The sequence below is a fragment of the Spinacia oleracea genome, chromosome 4 (assembly GCF_020520425.1).
Source record: "Spinacia oleracea cultivar Varoflay chromosome 4, BTI_SOV_V1, whole genome shotgun sequence".
Taxonomy (NCBI): Eukaryota; Viridiplantae; Streptophyta; class Magnoliopsida; order Caryophyllales; family Amaranthaceae; genus Spinacia; species Spinacia oleracea.
Window position 1 is genome coordinate 118,663,393 of NC_079490.1, and position 17,471 is coordinate 118,680,863.

Here is a 17,471-nt window from a genome sequence, read left to right on the forward strand (position 1 = left end):
TTTGCCTCGAAATATAATTAGAGCCAGTACAAATAGTTGTTCCTAAAATAATGTATATTAAGGGCAGCCATTTAATTATGCCTCTAAATATAATTAGAGGCAATATCTTATTTTTAAAATAATATTATTTAAACGCAATTTGATATTGTCATAAAATGTGTTTAGAGGCACCGAAAATAAAGCTAACGTATATATTTCATACATTGTAACCACGGTCAACTATAAGAAATAACCATGATAAAAATAGCAAAAGTAAACCACCAAATTTCATAGGAATCGAAGATTTATCAACTATTATTCAATCTCTAACCAAAAAAATACCATAGGCTTGCAACAACACGCAAGCACAAAACTAATAAAAACCACAAAAAAAACATGTCTTAGAGATTTCTCTAGATTTATCAGCAGGTCAACCGTGTCTGCAGACCAACAATATCAGTAATATGACAGCAGCAAGACAACAGCAGGTCAGCGGGAGAACAGTAGCAAGACAGCAACAGGACAACAGTAGCAAGACAGCAACACGACAACAGCAGCGTAGCAACAGCGTGACAGCAGGAGCGTAGCAGCATGACAGCAGGAGTGTAGCAGCATGACAGCAGGAGCGTAGCAGCATGACAAGCAGCAGTAACAGTAAGACAACATCAACATAACCAACAAATCAGCAGCAACAACAAACATTATCAGTGTGTAACACAATGCAACAACTCTTATCCCGAAGGCCATATAGAGAGTACTATTTAGACAAGCGATTTCAAAAAATAAGATGAGATAAGCTATTATCATGTTAGTTAAAAACAAGGTAAAACAACCATGGTAAGTCTTAAAGTGGCAAGTGACGTATTAGCATCGAGGCAGAAGTCTTTGAACAATGTCCTGCAATAAGTGGAAAGAACAAGCATGACCTGAAATTAAGATTTTGTAAGTGCCACCAAAATGAGTAGATCAATATGCTACACTTGCAAGCTTGTGTTTCCACTAAATTGCTAAGGTTCAGCAACTTGAACCTAACCTACTCTGGAGAATTGAGCATCAAACACCCTTGTGCTAGAGTTAAAACTAACAGCTTGAGGCTATATCAGGCTATATGAAACTATGCACTACTCTTCTCTCTTATATTATAGACTTCCAAACTACCTAATTAGTTGTTTTCGTTATAGATTTATACTATAATGGGTAATTGATTAGAGAATAGTTATATCTATGTAGTTATATGTAATACATATAATAAATAGATTATGTTGAGTGCTTAATTCTGATCAAATAAAATAAGTGTAACTCAATGAAATAAGACAGCAATATATTGCACAAGACACATGAGAATCTTAAATTTAATAAAGTATCACTGCATAAGACACATGACATATATTAAATTCAAACTAGAAAGATCGTATTCAAACTAAATTGAATTGTATTAAGATATCTCAGCACAATTAAGCTGAACCTAGAAATCTGATATGAATCTAAATATGAAAAACCCCAAATACCTATTTCTTAGCAAATTTTTATCACGCAATCTGTGCCAACCCATTAATCCCAACTGTTGGAAACAAGTGCGTGAAATGTAACAAATCTCTATCTAACTCCCTCGCACGAACCAGACATATATTAGATATCAGATAATAGACCACTTAAAGCAGTTCAACTATCATTGGATTAAACTTGAAATCAATAAACTTGTATTACAGCACAAATACAGAAACATATTGCCTCCACCATGAATCAGAAATTACTGATAGATCCATAATTAGAACCACAAGCCTTGGAGAGTGAAAAAAAGATTTTGAAGATCATGAAGTTTAAAAGAATTCCAGACTTTTCTACCATGAAAGATTTTGAAGATCATGCAGTTTAAAAGAATTCCAGACTTTTCTACCATGAAGATTGAAGAGTCTTATTCATACATCATGTTGGAAACTTACAATTGTTCCAATCTTGTATGGTTTCCAATCTCTAAAGGCAGGGATCAAGAGAAATTGTTTGGACCAAGACCCCTAAATACATATAGAGTAAGACATTTATCAGTATTTATTGCATTAAGATTTCCCAGAAAAAATTAAACAGATCCTATAAATCTGGTATGAATCCAGACATGAAAATACCGAATATCATTTCTCCTTCTCTCGAGAAGGGGACTCAAAAATTGATGAGCTCAAGTAAAAGATGAAGCAAATTATTGGATAAAGATATGCAACTTGAGAAACCAAGTGTTGTTGTCTCACCCTAAGCCACGACCGCATACCACTTAGTTGAGCAAGACCCTCATCTGCAGCAAGGCAGCAAGCAATATACCCAATTCCTACAGTATAACTGGTGAATATTTGCACTTGTCAGTTGTCATATAGACAAATAAATAAATAGTTGAGTTTAGTCCTTTCGCTTCTGAATTGTGTATTAATATAAGATTTCAATAGTTTGCATAAACCTAATTGAGCAAATTAAAGCAAATGCAGGCTTTCTCAATTATTTTCAACACATTCAAAGCAGGAACAACATCAATCAAGCATAAACAACAAAGTTCCACAAGAAATTCATCAGTAGACTTAGTAGGGACAAAAAAATTACTGTATTACAAGAAAAAACCAAATGAACCAAAGCCTTAGCACAAATTGCAGAGAACAATGGGAAACTTGGAAATACTCACATAATTAGATAACCTTTGACGAATTAGGGTTTCATAACATAGAAACCAGAAAATCAAATTAATCAACAAAACCCTAATTTTTTTTTAATAAATCGTAATTTTTGAAGCTCAAAACAAGGGGATTTGAGAAAAGAATAAAATTGAGGAGAAAATTACCCACTATTGCTGAGAATGGTGACTCGGAGAAAGGGACGGCGACGAGTTGACATTAATGATAGGAATTTATCAGATAATTTCAAGAATTTTACGGAAATATTTGGTCTTTTAGAGTTTTCTGGATGAGAGAAGAGAGCAGCGGAACCAGTAGCGAGAGAGAGGAGGGACGTCGGCGAAAAACTCAGGCGACGGAAGTAGAGGGCAGCAGTGGTGGAGTTTGGCGTGGGTTGTGGTGGGCGAAGCAGCGTGGATGGTATAGCGTCGGAGAAACCCGGGTTTAAAATGTTGCAAGAGATGAAATGATTTTTTTGCAAACCCAATGAGAAAAGAAACCGACCTCTTAACTTTGAGTAAGCTTGAAGATGAATATGGCCAGATGGTGGTTAATAATAAAGGATTGATTAGAGTTTGTTCCTCAAATTAAGATTTTAGAGTTTGTTCCTAGATTATCGGGTTGATCGCTCGGTTTTGTATTGGGTTGATCGCTTGGTTTTGTATTGGGTTGATCGCTCGGTTTTGTACCGGGTAGAACAGATATGGATTAAGCTAGGTCAGGTTGAAATGGGTTCATTTGTCTAACTGGTTGATTTTGGTTGATTTTAAAAACTAGCGGGTATATTTTGTACACGTAGTTTCAAATTGGGTCCGATTATAACCAGGGCAATTTATAATCGAGTTAACAACTATGATTAGTTTAATAACCAGTATTGAAGAGTATTAAATGTTTACAAATTCTTATTTACAAGGGTTGTACAATAAATATTGTACACCGGAGTAAAAGTTATCTCAAAATGCTTAAAAGTTAAGGTTATATATGTAAAAGTTACCTTTTTTTTAGTGATAAATTTTTTCATTTTAATAAAACTTATTTCTTCAAAATCACTAATAATGTATAAAATTAATCATTTAACCCTTTAAAATGTTTATCTATCAAATTTTTCTTTACTAATATAAAAGTTAATCAAAGCTAAGTTAGAGTTTAAAAAAATTGGGTAAAAGTTATCTTGGTGTACAATAAATTTATTGTACACCTTGTGCGCGCAAGACCTTTTGTTAAATGTTTATCATTGTACTGTATTAAATTATTTATATATTACTTAGGTTTGTGTAATTATAATCGATTAAACACAATTTTATAACATATAATAGTGATATAGAAGTAATTAATTAAGTGTGTATAATATTAAGTAACATTGACATAGTTGACTTGCCAAGTAACATTGACTTGTCCAATTAAATATAATTTACTCCCTCTGTCCTTGAATGTTAGTATCTTTTAGAATCTAAGACAATCTGTAATACCCCGAATTTTTAAAACTTGGTTAATTAGGCTTAATTATTTTTATTTAGCTTAAAATCGTTTTAAATCCTAATTTCGATCTTTATTTTTTTTTTTATTATTTCGAAGTTTTATTTCCCGCGAAATGTTAATATCATTACACGATTTTAATTTCAAATTTACGAACTCAACGACTCTTTTTTTTTAAAATCTTAATTATTTCGGATTTTTACTAATTTCGAAACGTTTTTATTTTATTCGAAAACTAAATTTTATTTTTCGTAACAAAAGATTATTTGGAAACTTGATTTTAATTAAACATTACTATTCTAATTAATTTCCTAAAATAGCATCAAATTTTCAGAAATCTTGCCTAACTAAGTGAAATGACCAAAATGCCCCTAAAGGAACAAATTGGCATCTTTCCTTCTCTTTCCTTGCTATTCACGTTCAAACAACAGCATACAAACAAGAGCAAGAATGAAGGAATTCCTTCATTCCTCTCCACCCACAATTCCGTCCAAATGCATGCCTTGCTTCCCAAGAATTTCAGCTTATTGATCACTCAACTTCACACTATAAACAAGCCACAATTGTCACCATTTTTCCAACAAAAATCAGTTAACCAAAAACTAAAAATCATTCTCTCTTGCTCCCTCTGATTCGAACCACCACAACAAACACCATCAACAACCGCAACTGCCACCACCTCAACCACCAACTACCACCACTATCACCTTCGTCCCACACCACTCAACCACCTCTGTCTCCGCCCAGAACTCATAGGAAAACACCCCTCAAACCTCCCCTGCCCCTCGTCTCTTTCTCCCCTGCCGCACCACCATACCGCAGCCACCACCACTCCCAGCCATCGTCCACCATCACCACCCTGCACCCTGATCTCCGTCGCCCAAAAACCCCCGTCGCGCCGCCCTTATCTCCACCCAAAACCACCCAGAAATCAAACACGAAACCCCCCTGCTTCTCACCCAAAACCGCGCCCCTCCTTCTCTCTTTCGCTGCTCCGCCGCCGCGATCAACCCACCGCCACCGTCGCCTTAGACGGCGCAATCCGGCGACACCGAGCCCCTAGCCGCCCAACCTCCTTCTTCCTTTCCCTCACCTCCCTCGTGCCCCTCCCCTGTTTCCCCTGCTCGTGCCTCCCTTTCCAGAAATCCAAATAAATCAAGTTTCAATTTGAAACTTGATTTATTCTCCCAAGCCCAACTTGAATTAGCCCATTTTAATTGTTTGGACTTTTGGGTGAGTTATACCAAATTTTCAGAATTTCTTAGTTATGGATTTTCATGTTTTGATAAAGTTTAATCATATAATTATTTACTAATAAATTATTTATTATTTTTCAGGTTTAATTATCGATTTTATTAGAAATAAGTTACTAGCTTTATTTATCAAATATGGAATTTAAATAATATTTCCATGAAAATCGATTTATGAAATATATAAATATATTTCGATTAAAATTTCGTTTAATAATATTTTCATTAAATTATGAAATTATATTTTTATTAAAATACGTTATTTATAAATTAATTATTTATAAACTTAATATTTATAAAATATCAATTTTATACTTATTTTTCGATTTAATACTAATTCGATAACTTAATATTTTGAAAGAAATTGGACTCGGGGCTCAGGAAGGACGATCCATCAGACAGGAAGTATAAAAACTACGGTTGAGGTAACGGTTATTGCTAGTACCCGCAATCCCTTCGAAATGTATTTATGAATGATGTTATGAATGATTGATGTTTTATAATGATGTTTTATGATTTGCGGGATTACAAGCATGATTTGATTGAATTATTTTATGGTAATGCAGCTTTATGCAAATTATTGATTTAACGAATTATTATTCCTGAAAGAATGATTTTATGAAATAACGAAATTTAATGGTTTTGTTGAACCACCCTGAATGAATGAGATTTTCCTGATTAATGTTCTATTAAAAGAAATGTAAACATGATAAATAAAAGTGTAAGAACTGGTCAAGTTCCCCTGATATGGAGCCCAGGCTCCCCCTGATAAGAAGCACTGGCTTCCCCTGATATGGAACCAAGGTTCCCCCTGATAAGAAGCACTGGCTTCCCCTGATATGGAACCAAGGTTCCCCCTGAAATGAAGCACTGGCTTCCCCTGTTATGGAGTATTGACTCCCCCTGTTATGAAGCACTGGCTTCCCCTGTTCGTAGGAGACGTCCTACCATGTTTTCTTGTAAAGTCATGACGACCAGAATAAATACTATTAAAAGGAAAAAGATTAATGAAATAATGTTCCTGAAATGATGTTTCTAAAATTAATGTTCCTGAAATGATGTTTTTGAAATGATGCTTCTGAAATATTGATTTATTAAATGTTTTACTATATTCTATTCTCCCTGTTTATTAAATAAAATGAATTGAAATGATGTTACGATGCTAGGGTAACTTGTTACTAAGTCTTCGGCTCACCGTTTTGTTTTCCGTTTTAGGTACTGCTGGGGACCACGGAAACGAGTAGTGGCGAGGATTTCACTATTACCAAGTTCACCTAAGTTAATGTTAAGTTGTAACAAGTTTCAGTAAAGATTCGAGATTAAGTTATGTACTTTGATTAAGGAATTGAGAAGGATGATTATGTGAATTTTTGGAGTTTAATAGCTTATGATTGATAGTTGCCTTGTAATTCCCAAGAGGGAGTTACGGCGGGTAATGTCCCGACCGAATTAGGTTAATTCCGCTGCTAATTATGCTTTAATAAGTGAGTTAGAGGTCGGGGCTTTACAGTTTGGTATCAGAGCCAAGGTTCTGGACCATAAGTGCTAAACCTTACGGGTTTTGCACGTAATAGAATTCAATAGGTTTTAAGCAAAGAATTTTTAAGGAATGAGTTAAAAAGAATATGTTAAAATCATGTTAAGTTAAAATGAAATGAGTGTGAGTGTAGGAACGGGCTAAAAAGGGATTATTTTCCTGTTATTTATGTTTTCCTGATTGAATATGTTATGCGAAATATCGATTATCGAGGTTACTAACGATGCCACGAACGAAGCTCACAACAAAGCGCAATATTCACGATGACGTCGCCCACAATGATGTTTTCCATGATGATTCCTGTGACGAACAATTTATAGAAGACCACGAGGAGATGATGAAACGATTAGGAACTGCAAGTACAATGTCAACTAATCGGTCAAATATTCTCGAAAACGAAATTGAACGAAAATGCATCACTATTTGAGAAAATTTCACCCTGGAATCCACCAATCTATGACGGCAAGCCGATTCGATGGAATTTGAAGAATGGACCAAAAAGATGGATCAACTATTGGAGACTTTGCAATGCCCTGACGAATAAGAAACTAATGTCACGTGGAGGGAAAGAGCATTTCGTCAACCTTGACCAATCATGAACGAAACAACAACAATTCTAGGGTTAATCATAATCCGACACGATCACGACATATGCAAGAGCTTACATGATGAAAGACGAAGATGACGACAAAGCTTATATTATTTTAACCGAACTTCCCTTGATTTCATATTTTTCGTCACATGTCATGTTATGAGTTTCCTACCCTAGACAGACTAGGAAAAGTTTAAGCATTACTGATTTCTCGGAAGAAGTTAAGTTAAGCACGGTTTAAACTCAAAGATTTTGTGAATATGAATTGTTTTGAGGAATTTTTATGGTTATGAAATCTTTAAGGATGATATAAATGTTAGAGTATCAAACGAGCATAAGGTTGTATTTCATGAGTGGTTGATCACTAATTAAGTTGAAGTTATTCTAGGTTTAAAGTGTTAAAGTTATGAATAAAAGTTATTCTTGGGTTACCTTTCCGATGAATGTTTTGGTGTTTATAAGTACAAAAGTCTAGTATCTGAAAAATGATTGATATGCCTTTATTAAGGAAGCTAAGAAGTTATACATGAATAAACCCCATGAGTTATGGTAAAAACCCCGTTTGAGTTGAAGCATGAATAAGATCTTGAGGATTTTACCAAAAGAAGTTATCAAGAATTAATTATCAAAAGATTGAATAATAGAGTATCGAAAGAGCATGAGTTTGTATTTCCTAAGTGGCGAATCAACAATTAAATTGAGGTTTAAAGTATTGAAGTTATGATTGAAATCGATTCTTAGATTACCTTTCCGCATAACTTACAAGGATTGTTTTTATGTAGTTATCTGAAAGAATGCTTGATAATCTCCATAAAGAAAGCTAAGCGAGGAAATGTAAGATTTGCAAAAATGTTATGTGGAAAAATATGATTTATGGTGAAAGCATGAGATTGAGTTTTGCATATAAGTTTCAAGGATCTTACCAAAATAAGTTATCGAGAATTAATCTGTCTATGAGGTTGATGATATCAATGAATGTTATGAAGTTCGAAAAGAATTATGAATGATTGAGGAATGCAATGGAGTTAAGAAAAGGAATCGACGAAATGACATGTCTGTAAAACCAGGTAGTATGAACTAAGTTTCTGGAATCTAGATTGTTTCTGATAAAGGCACGTGTGATGGCTTAGAATTGACCGCCACAACCCAAGTGTTTGTCAAATACTAAGGATAAGTAACGAAGTCATACGTCTAATGATGTAGTTCCTGTCACGTGAATGGACTCGAACCCCCGCAACGAACGTAGTCAACAAGTTGTGTGACGCAGAAGAAAAGATCAGAAATCGAAATCGAAACGAATCGAATAACGGAATTCAATTCAACGACAAGATTCCAGCAACAAGAGACCAATAGAGAATGAAAGCGAAATTTCTAATTATTCTCCCACGAACGATTCGATGTGCGAATGACTATGTTTTCTATGAATGATTATGTTATGGTCAACCATGATCGTGTGTTAGATCAAATGATTATGAATGTTATACTTAATTTGAATTTTCATATGAATTATGTCTATATGATATGGATTATGTTTATGCTGACATGATTGTACTGGTAATCTAATTGTTATTCATGGATGCCGCCTCCGATGGAAGTTCTCCTGAGCTCAGAGTACGAGATTGATATAATAAACAACTTTTACAAATTATTTGAGTATTGCAATTAATAGATAAATATTTATTTTAATTATGTACACATATATTTTCAGAATTATAAGTTGCATTAAAAGTTACTATTTTTGGTAGGAAATATTTTTAAACAAGATCTCGCAAAAGTAAAATAGGAACCTAGTCTATGCTAACGAGTTTGCCCCTTTTATGTTCTTTGCTCCTCGGTCCTATTTTATGAAGTAAAGTGGAGATACGAAGGACGATGGCGGAATGTAATTGACCTTAATGACGATTAAGGATCAATATATAAATTTTGCCCCTTTTGTACTCTTTACTCTTCGATTCTAGGTCTCGAGTTGAAGCGGAGTCCTAAAAGATGATGGCGGAATGAAAGCTAGACATTGTCAGAATTGAAATTGTGAGATCTTGGTTTTAAAATAAAACATCGTACTTTAATTCAAGCGTTTTCAATTTTCAACAAACATTTTATAAATCTAATTTTCAAGTTTCGAGGACGAAACTTTTTCTAAGGGGGTAAGAATGTAATACCCCGAATTTTTAAAACTTGGTTAATTAGGCTTAATTATTTTTATTTAGCTTAAAATCGTTTTAAATCCTAATTTCGATCTTTATTTTTTTTTTATTATTATTTCGAAGTTTTATTTCCCGCGAAATGTTAATATCATTACACGATTTTAATTTCAAATTTACGAACTCAACGACTCTTTTTTTTTAAAATCTTAATTATTTCGGATTTTTAATAATTTCGAAACGTTTTTATTTTATTCGAAAACTAAATTTTATTTTTCGTAACAAAAGATTATTTGGAAACTTGATTTTAATTAAACATTACTATTCTAATTAATTTCCTAAAATAGCATCAAATTTTCAGAAATCTTGCCTAACTAAGTGAAATGACCAAAATGCCCCTAAAGGAACAAATTGACATCTTTCCTTCTCTTTCCTTGCTATTCACGTTCAAACAACAGCATACAAACAAGAGCAAGAATGAAGGAATTCCTTCATTCCTCTCCACCCACAATTCAGTCCAAATGCATGCCTTGCTTCCCAAGAATTTCAGCTTATTGATCACTCAACTTCACACTATAAACAAGCCACAATTGTCACCGTTTTTCCAACAAAAATCAGTTAACCAAAAACTGAAAATCATTCTCTCTTGCTCCCTCTGATTCGAACCACCACAACAAACACCATCAACAACCGCAACTGCCACCACCTCAACCACCAACTACCACCACTATCACCTTCGTCCCACACCACTCAACCACCTCTGTCTCCGCCCAGAACTCATAGGAAAACACCCCTCAAACCTCCCCTGCCCCTCGTCTCTTTCTCCCCTGCCGCACCACCATACCGCAACCACCACCACTCCCAGCCATCGTCCACCATCACCACCCTGCACCCTGATCTCCGTCGCCCAAAAACCCCCGTCGCGCCGCCCTTATCTCCACCCAAAACCACCCAGAAATCAAACACGAAACCCCCCTGCTTCTCACCCAAAACCGCGCCCCTCCTTCTCTCTTTCGCTGCTCCGCCGCCGCGATCAACCCACCGCCACCGTCGCCTTAGACGGCGCAATCCGGCGACACCGAGCCCCTAGCCGCCCAACCTCCTTCTTCCTTTCCCTCACCTCCCTCGTGCCCCTCCCCTGTTTCCTCTGCTCGTGCCTCCCTTTCCAGAAATCCAAATAAATCAAGTTTCAATTTGAAACTTGATTTATTCTCCCAAGCCCAACTTGAATTAGCCCATTTTAATTGTTTGGACTTTTGGGTGAGTTATACCAAATTTTCAGAATTTCTTAGTTATGGATTTTCATGTTTTGATAAAGTTTAATCATATAATTATTTACTAATAAATTATTTATTATTTTTCAGGTTTAATTATCGATTTTATTAGAAATAAGTTACTAGCTTTATTTATCAAATATGGAATTTAAATAATATTTCCATGAAAATCGATTTATGAAATATATAAATATATTTCGATTAAAATTTCGTTTAATAATATTTTCATTAAATTATGAAATTATATTTTTATTAAAATACGTTATTTATAAATTAATTATTTATAAACTTAATATTTATAAAATATCAATTTTATACTTATTTGTCGATTTAATACTAATTCGATAACTTAATATTTTGAAAGAAATTGGACTCGGGGCTCAGGAAGGACGATCCATCAGACAGGAAGTATAAAAACTACGGTTGAGGTAACGGTTATTGCTAGTACCCGCAATCCCTTCGAAATGTATTTATGAATGATGTTATGAATGATTGATGTTTTATAATGATGTTTTATGATTTGCGGGATTACAAGCATGATTTGATTGAATTATTTTATGGTAATGCAGCTTTATGCAAATTATTGATTTAACGAATTATTATTCCTGAAAGAATGATTTTATGAAATAACGAAATTTAATGGTTTTGTTGAACCACCCTGAATGAATGAGATTTTCCTGATTAATGTTCTATTAAAAGAAATGTAAACATGATAAATAAAAGTGTAAGAACTGGTCAAGTTCCCCTGATATGGAGCCCAGGCTCCCCCTGATAAGAAGCACTGGCTTCCCCTGATATGGAACCAAGGTTCCCCCTGATAAGAAGCACTGGCTTCCCCTGATATGGAACCAAGGTTCCCCCTGAAATGAAGCACTGGCTTCCCCTGTTATGGAGTATTGACTCCCCCTGTTATGAAGCACTGGCTTCCCCTGTTCGTAGGAGACGTCCTACCATGTTTTCCTGTAAAGTCATGACGACCAGAATAAATACTGTTAAAAGGAAAAAGATTAATGAAATAATGTTCCTGAAATGATGTTTCTAAAATTAATGTTCTTGAAATGATGTTTTTGAAATGATGCTTCTGAAATATTGATTTATTAAATGTTTTACTATATTCTATTCTCCCTGTTTATTAAATAAAATGAATTGAAATGATGTTACGATGCTAGGGTAACTTGTTACTCAGTCTTCGGCTCACCGTTTTGTTTTCCGTTTTAGGTACTGCTGGGGACCACGGAAACGAGTAGTGGCGAGGATTTCACTATTACCAAGTTCACCTAAGTTAATGTTAAGTTGTAACAAGTTTCAGTAAAGATTCGAGATTAAGTTATGTACTTTGATTAAGGAATTGAGAAGGATGATTATGTGAATTTTTGGAGTTTAATAGCTTATGATTGATAGTTGCCTTGTAATTCCCAAGAGGGAGTTACGGCGGGTAATGTCCCGACCGAATTAGGTTAATTCCGCTGCTAATTATGCTTTAATAAGTGAGTTAGAGGTCGGGGCTTTACACAATCTAACAAAAGTACAATTGTCACATGAATTTCAATAGAATATAACCCGTGTAGGTAGGAGAGAAATTATTAAGAGGTTTAATAGGGATAAATTTTACAGAGTAAACAAGTGGGCCATTTGAATATTTATAAGCTTTTCTTTTAAATTTTCTATGCCCGATAACTCTTATATATGTAGCATAACTTGTGGCATGGGTCAAGTATTCAAGTTTAATCAATTCCAATAAGTTCAGTTAAATTCAAGTTTAGGGTTTAGGGTTGTAGGGTTTTAGGGTTCAAAGTTTTGGCGTAACTTGTTTTTCATTAATATATTTTGGCGTAACTTGTTTTTCATTTCTTTTAATTATAATAATAACAAGCCCATATTTACGGCTATAAACTAAATTTTTGTATTGTTTAAATTAAAATTTAAGTGGAAAATTTCTCTCTAAGTACGTATAATTAAGGTCGAAGGTTTCTGAGATGCTTAAGAGAGGTGCTCAAATGGTGTTGAAGCTTTTAGTGATAGATGGGTCTGGCCCGAACTCCCTGCAGATTATACATGGGGTATTCAATGACACTTGAAGTATATAATAACCTTCATCAATATTAATTATCTATACTTCATACTAAGCATATGTTATGTTCGACTTACTTTGACTTATTTCAGACAAAATAGGTTCATATAAGTTTTGTGAAATTTTTTTTTTTTTGACAAAAATTTTCACAAACAAATAAGGGTATGTTTTTTTCAACTTAATTTGACTTATTCCAGACAAAATAAGTTCAAGTAAGATAATTTAAAATAAGTAATAAGTTTTTTTCACTCATTTTTAGATAAAAAACGTTTATTTCAAACAAACAAGTTTTTTCACTCAAGATAAAATAAGTTCAGAGTTAAGATAAATTCAGACAAAATAATTCGAATAAAACAAAGCCTATGTTTATTTTAGACACAATTTTTTTCCAGATAAAACAGGTTAAAATAAATTCAGTTAAGTTCAAAATAAGATAAGATAAGATAAGATACGATACGATAAATTAAGACAAAGTAAGTCGAATACAATGAAGTCTAAAATAGTTAAAAAGAAAAAAAAAACTATGAAAATTGAGATTGCAAGTCATTTAAACCAATTGAGTAAAAATATGATCTCGACATACTAGTTCTGATTTTGACATGACTTGGATGATATGATATGGACATACCAGTTTTGGTATGGACCTGTTATGGACAAACTGATTCTGATTTTGACATGACCTGGCTGATATGATCTAGACATATCGATTTTGGTCTGGACATGAGAGTAATAAACAAATAGAAAAACGATGGCCACAAGTAGTATATGTTCACCCTAAATAAATACGTACGAATCACAAAAAATGGTCAAAGTCGTAGTGTGAATAGTATAAAAAATAAATGGTGCGATATTTCTGGAACAGAAGAAGTATATAAGATATTAACAATCAACGTTATGTTTTGAAAAATATAAAAAGTTAAAATGATACAACCATTTCTAAATAAAGAAAAAATCATAAATATAATATTAAAAATCGTATTAGTTTTAAATTATCATATTAAGCTCGAATAATAGAGATCGAATAAAATCTAATTAGACTACCCGCCTTCTTTTCAAGAATTTCACTCAAAACTACTACCCAATTATACTACCCCCCTTCGATTAGGCGAATTTCACTCAAAAAATTCATTTCCCTCTTCACTTACCCACTTCAGCGCCATTTCTTCTTGATCTAGGTTTAGGAACTCAACTTGATTCACTCTCAAATTCTGAATTCAATTTTCACTCGAGATCCTAGCTAGGGAGCTCTTACTCGTTAACAACAAAAAATGGTTTGATAACTCTGGTGGTGTTTCATTTTAATTTCATTCATCTCAAGGGCTTAGATTATCACAAGTCCGCATATTTTTCGGGTGATTTTTTTCTCCAGTATTGTTCGTTAATTTCAATTGATTTGAAAGCTATGCTGATTTTTGTTATTCGTAATTGAATTTTGTAGATTTTAAAATTTTGATAGTTTCTCTTATGAGAATTATTTTTTTGCCATAGTGAGTTATGATGATTTAAATACATGTTCTTGTTGTTTACAATATTTGCAATACTTCCACTTTTGGCATGAGACCACTAATTCTTTATTGTTTCTCTCTCCTTTTTAACCCAATTGCATTCTTTATTACTTCCTTTGTCCTTTTTTTTATTGTTCATTGGAAAAAACTTCACTTTATTTAAGACCTGGTGTAAATAATGTTTGTAGGTTAATAAAGTGGCCATATAAGAAGAGAGATAGATGATCACACTTCTAGAATTTCCCTATTTAATGACCACCATTTAACGACAACATCAAAAACATTCTCGTTAAACCATTAAAAAATTAAAAATTAAAAATTAAAATGTATGCGGGTTATTTTGAAAGTTAAACCATTAAAAAAATTTAAAATTTAAATGTACGCGGGTTGTTTTGAAAAGTTGATCGAAAAAATAGAGCGGGCTTCTCTTCCTTTTATGCTCCGTCGGTTCACTTAAAAATTTCAACATACCTCAGACGTTAATTAGAAACCAAACCTAATTCTCTCTCAGCATTTTGCATTCTTCAAATTTCCCACAATTTCTCATTGATTGATGATAATTGATAAAGAATGTCTTTATTCAGCATCCTCCAACCGAAACACTCAATCGAAGACCTTTGCCGAGTTTGCCTCATTCATGTTCTTTCTCTTAACTCTTCCCCTGTATGTATGATCCCTCTCTAATTTTTTCAATAAATTGAAAATTGATTCCACGATTTTCATTTCTTTATTCTGAAATTCATAATTGATGCATTCAGTTATTGATTTTGATATTTGATTTGGGTTAATTATGCAGGTCAATCGCGAAAAACCCCTAATAGAGAAATATCTTGATTTCGTTCGAGTTTAATCAAAGAGTGGGATTGAAGAAGAAATAGGTCAGATTCAGTACTCCGAGAATTACTTCGATGATAATACGAGTAAAGGTAGAAATTTGATTTCAAATAATTTTATTTAGTCTTACTTATTTATTGGGGTTGAAGATTTAGGTTTTGACATTATACTGTATAATTTACAGTGTTCTAATTTAAACTGAAGTTGCTACACCTTTTTACAAGATTCGTCTTCTCTCTAATTAAGGTTGGTTTTTTTCTTATTTAGTTCTTTCCCAGTACATAATTTTGTTTTGTCGCACTTGTGATTGTAACTTAAATCATTTGATTTTGGTGTTTAATTTGCTAAGCGCGTGTGATTGGAAAACGAGACTTAAATGTAATTGCTTGCATTTGGTTTTTTTAATTTCTTATCTGGTTGCTGAATTTTGGATTTATGTAGGGTAATTCAGAATAGGCAGGAATAGGATATTGTGGTATTGTTTGTATGAACAGTTTTATGACAATTGCAGTATATTGAACGAATGAAAATACTCGTTCGAATTATCTATCACGTTGTTGCCTTGTTCGTTCATGTATACTGTCTTAATGGTCTTGTGTTCTAGACAAATTGAGTTGGTTAACTGAAAGAAACCAACACCTGCTCACCAATTATCCAAGGTTCACACGCACAAATAGATAGAAAAGGGAGGAATTTGGATTACTGTATATTGTAAAACACTGGTTCCAAGTTACAAACAGTAGCTTCAGGCTATCAATCTTCCAAAGAGTGACTTTATGTAACAAATCTCTATTACACTCTTGAGAATACACAAAGTCCTCTCTCTATCTTTTCTCTACTTATTTGCTTAGTGTTACTGTCAAGTACAACTCCTTCAACTGATGCTTGTCTTGTAGTTAGGTGGGAACGGTTCTCTCCACCAACCTCTTCTTGTCCTGCTGCTAGGCTAGTATGTTGCTGCCCTCTTCTTGACCCTTCTGCTGTAGACAATAGGAACAGCTTTGTGGTTAGGTGGGTTCATCACATTAACTTGGTTACTAGGTCGCAAACTTCATTAGCCTACTTGATAATCATTGTTTTTGAAACATGCATATCACATTTTGATTTTATGTTCCCATATTTTCGTTTGATTTTGTTTTTGAATATATATTCTTTCTTTCAAATATGTTGTTGTCGAGACTTCTTCTGTGGAACCATTCAAAGAAATAAACCACAAAAAATTCATATTAGCCACCTTTCCCCTGGTTTCCATCTTCTAGAACCAACTTGTTATTCTCTGGAATTGATAGTTGATTTAGATGATGTTTTATATTTCTCAAAATAATGAAGCTAGTTACAGGGTGCATCTGAATTATAAAGCAGCTATATTTGCACTTGAGAAATGTAAGGTACTTTCGCTTAGGTGATAAAACAAAGTATAACATTTTTAAAAAGAGTTAAATCTTATTATGAGCTTTTGGTTATGTGGTTGTGCTCTAGGGGAAAATTGGCTTATGGGCTGCAAAAGGAATGATGTATATGTATGATATACCGAGAATTATTGTATCTAATATATTTTGAGCAAAGTGAAGAATTACATTCTTCCTCAATTTTCACCCACATAAAAGAGAAGTAGGACCTGTCTGGCAGTAAATCAAACTTGTGTATAAGTCATGAACAAGAGCTAGTTGCATCAGCTCTTATTTACGTTACCACTTTGTTGCATGACTATTCTACTCTTATCTGAAGCTTAAATAACAGCAATTTTGACATCCTCTTTTGCCTGGTTTATACCAACAGTATATACACTCTGATGGGATCATGTGTGTTCTGCTGATTTGCTTTCTTGACCGGTGCTATTGCATACTGATTTGCACAACATTAGCCATTCTGGTCTGCATAATTTTGCTGATGATGGGGTGCTGGCTGAGTCCCTGCATAGCTGTTGATTCAGTTCTGTTTGTCTGCTTCCTTCTGATATGAGTTGTTGCATATTAATCTGCACAGTGGTGCTGCTGATGGGGTGTGACGTGGGATGACTTCACAAATACTTGCTGGCAAGGACTAAAAGTGATGCAAAGGATGATTGAAGCATAGTAGAAGCCGTGGAAATTTTAGTTTGTAAAAACTAGTTTAGACCAAAGTTGACGTTAGTTGACTTTGCTAGTTTTTGGTCATT

At 33.9% G+C, this 17,471-nt stretch overlaps 1 long non-coding RNA gene across 2 annotated transcripts in view; it reads right to left on the reverse strand.

Annotated features, from left to right (window-relative positions):
* Positions 1–244: 244 nt before the first annotated feature.
* Positions 245–17,471, reverse strand: part of LOC130472513 (uncharacterized) — a 36,727-nt gene continuing 19,500 nt past the window's right edge. The window contains exons 1-2 of one of the 2 annotated variants that reach the window (XR_008932986.1): positions 2,801–3,567; positions 245–2,310 (exon numbers count right to left, since the gene is read on the reverse strand). This is a non-coding gene — a long non-coding RNA (uncharacterized lncRNA). Of the gene's footprint in view, positions 2,311–2,800; positions 3,568–17,471 lie in introns of those variants that run through there. The other variant, XR_008932987.1, reaches the window with a different exon arrangement.